The sequence below is a fragment of the Priapulus caudatus genome, unplaced genomic scaffold, assembly GCF_000485595.1.
Source record: "Priapulus caudatus unplaced genomic scaffold, Priapulus_caudatus-5.0.1 Scaffold2971, whole genome shotgun sequence".
NCBI lineage: Eukaryota > Metazoa > Priapulida > Priapulimorpha > Priapulimorphida > Priapulidae > Priapulus > Priapulus caudatus.
This window is the reverse complement of record NW_014580032.1, coordinates 18,005-21,793: the sequence shown is the minus strand read 5'-3', so window position 1 is coordinate 21,793 and position 3,789 is coordinate 18,005.

Below are 3,789 nucleotides of genomic sequence, written 5' to 3'. Positions count from 1 at the left end.
TCGCGCTCGGATCACGCTTGACGTATAGGATCGGAAATAGCCGAAGAAAGATTTCTCATGGCAAGTCAAGGCTGACGACGCACCGAGTTCGCCACTCTGGTCAGCATAGGTGTGGTGTCAGGGCGTTTGCCATGTCTGCGAGCAAAGCGATATCTTCTACATCGATTTTTACCAGCCACGTGGCTGTCAGCTCGTCTTCGGTCCCTTCCACTTTTGAACGCTATTCTGGGGTGTCTCGAAGAACTTCTTTGTCAGTCAACGGTCCTGCGAAGTCGGCGGGCCGAAAGCACGTGTGCTTGGTAAAATCCGATCTATGTTATTCTCCTTGCTCGCAGCATCACGCCCTGGGTTCCCCTCTATACCTATATTAGTGTACAGATATAGAAGGCGCTCGAGCGTAGGTCACCATTGACTGCCAAGATAATTTTCTTCGGCCGTTCTTATACGTTCAAAGTGGTACCGGGCGGGCCGACAGAACGTGTGCTTGATAAAATCCCATCTATAATTTTTACTTTGCTCGCAGGATCACGCCGTGGGTTCCCAGTTATGCTAATGTACACGTAAAAGGCGCTCGTACGTCGGTCACCGTTGACTGCCACGAGAATTTTCTTCGGACGTTCTTATGCGTTCAAAGTGGTGCCGGGCGGGCCGACAGAACGTGTGCTTGGTAAAATCCTATCTATAATATTCACTTTGCTCGCAGGATAACGCCCTGTGTTCCCCGCTATGCTATTGTACATGAAAAAGTGGCTCTGACGTCGGCCGCCTTTCACTGCCAAGAGAATTTCCGTCGGCCGTTCTTATACGTTTAAAGTGGAGCCCTGTGGGCCGACAGCACGTGTGCTTAGTAAAATCCGATGTAAAATATTCACTTTGCTTGCAGCATCACGCCCTGTGTTCCCCGCTATGCCCATATTAATAAACAGGAAGATGGCGCTCGTGCGCCGGTCGTCCTTGACTGCCAAGCGAATTTTCTTCGGCCGTTCTTATACGTTCAAAGTGGAGCCAGGCCGGCCGACAGCCCGTATGCTTGGTAAAATCCGATCTATCTCAGCCAGCCATCTATATAATCTTCACTTTGCTCGCAGCATTACGCCCTGGGTTCCCCGCTATGCCTAGTGCCGGATTAACTAACTAGCAAAAGTAGCACATGCTACGCGGGCCCCGCATTTTCAAGGGCCCGCGCTAAATGCTTGCAAGCTATCAATTCCGATTCAGTGATACTGCACTTGCTCTATTACTATAGTACTATACTATACTGCCTTCAACTTTTATGAACGACTGGGTGTTTAAGGCTAGTGATTTTAACCAATTTTCACATTTAATTGTGGTTATTATTTTAACACAGGCTCAGTAATTAATGGGAGTGTGGTATCTATGTGATACATATAGGCCTACGACGCATAAATACGATGGTAATTGAAACTGGAGTCATAGCCGCTGGAAAAAGAACAAAACGAAAATGGAAACGCGCCTTAGCTGAACCATAGATATATACAGGAGTGTATAATAGGGAATCCCTATTATACACTCCTGATATATACAAACACATATAACGGAACATGTGTGTTATCTATGGCCAGGCGCGTAGCTACCATAAGGCAGATACGCAGTTGCGTACACATCATTTCACCAAACATTTTTTTTATTGCAGAGAGAGAGGGGGGTATTTGCTGCAAGGGAAGGCTCAGTTACAAAGGTTCGAACAACGGCTAATGTAAATGAAAAAGACGCTCCGACTTCGCCCGCCGTTGATTGCCAAGATAATGTTCTTCGGCAGTTCTAATACGTTCAAAGTGGAGCCGGGTGGGCCGACAACAAGTGTGCTTTGGTAAAATCCAATGCATGGTATTCACTTTTCTCGTAGCATCGCGCCCTGGGTTCCCCGCTATGCCTATATTATTGTACAGGTTGATGGGGCTCGTGCGTAGGTCACCGCTGACTTCCAAGAAAAAAAATTTCGGCCGTTCTTACACGTTCGAAGTGGAGCCAGGCGGGCCGACAGCATGTGTGCTTGGTAAAATCTTATCGATAATATTCACTTTGCTCGCAGCATCACGCCCTGGGTTCACCGATATGCCCATATTAATGTACAGGAAGATGGCGCTCATGTGTCGGCCACCGTTGACTGCGAAGAGAATTTTCTTCGGCCGTTCTTATACGTTCAAACCGGACCCAGGCGGGCCGACAGCACGTGTGCTTTGTAAAATCCTAGCTATAATATTCTCTTTGCTCGCAGCATCACGCCCTGGGTTCCCCGCTATGCTAATGTACATGTAAAAAGCCCTCGTACGTCGGTCACCGCTGACTGCCAAGAGAATTTTCTTCGGTCGTTCTTATACGTTAACGTGAAGCCATGCGGGCTGACAGCACCTCGGCTTGGTAAACTTCGATGTAAAATATAAACTTTGCTCACAGCATCACACCTGGGTTCCCCGTTATGCTAATGTACACGTAAAAGGCGCTCGTACGTCGGTCACCGTTGACTGTCAAGAGAATTTTTTTCGGCCGTTCTTATACGTTCAGAGTGGAGCCAGGCGGGCCGACAGCCCGTGTGCTTGGTAAAATCCGATCTTTAATATTATCTTTGCTCGCAGCATCACGCCCTGGGTTTCCCGCTATGCACATATTATTCTACATGTAGATGGCGCTCGTGTGTCGGTCACCGTTGACTGCCAAGAAAATGTTCTTCGGCCGTTCTTATACGTTCAAAGTGGAGTCGGGCGGGCCGACAACAGGTGTGCTTGGGAACATCCAATTATTATTCTTCACTTTGCTCGCAGCATCACGCCCTGCATGGGTTCCCCGCTGTGCTATTGTACATTAAAAAGGCGCCCCGACTTCGCCGGCCGTTGACTGCCAAAAGAATGTTCTTCGGCCGTTCTAATACGTTCAAAGTGGAGCCGGACGAGCTGACAGCACGTGTGCTTGGTAAAATTCGATGTAAAATATTCGCTTTGCTCGCAGCATCACGCCCTGTAATCCCCGCTATGCCTATATTAATGTACAGGAAGATGGCGATCGTGCGTCGGTCACCGTTGACTGCCATGAGAATTTTCTTCGGTCGATCTTATACGTTCAACGTGGAGCCACGCGGGCCGAAAGCACGTGTGCTTGGTAAAATCCGATCTATGTTATTCTCCTTGCTCGCAGCATCACGCCCTGGGTTCCCCTCTATACCTATATTAGTGTACAGATATAGAAGGCGCTCGAGCGTAGGTCACCATTGACTGCCAAGATAATTTTCTTCGGCCGTTCTTATACGTTCAAAGTGGTACCGGGCGGGCCGACAGAACGTGTGCTTGATAAAATCCCATCTATAATTTTTACTTTGCTCGCAGGATCACGCCGTGGGTTCCCAGTTATGCTAATGTACACGTAAAAGGCGCTCGTACGTCGGTCACCGTTGACTGCCACGAGAATTTTCTTCGGACGTTCTTATGCGTTCAAAGTGGTGCCGGGCGGGCCGACAGAACGTGTTCTTGATAAAATCCCATCTATAATATTCACTTTGCTCGCAGGATCACGCCGTGGGTTCCCAGTTATGCTAATGTACACGTAAAAGGCGCTCGTACGTCGGTCACCGTTGACTGCCAAGAGAATTTTCTTCTGCCGTTCTTATATACGTTCAGAGTGGAGCCAGGCGGGCCGACAGCCCGTGTGCTTGGTAAAATCCGATCTATGTTATTCTTCTTGCTCGCAGCATCACGCCCTGGGTTCCCCTCTATACCTATATTAGTGTACAGATATAGAAGGCGCTCGAGCGTAGGTCACCATTGACTGCCAAGA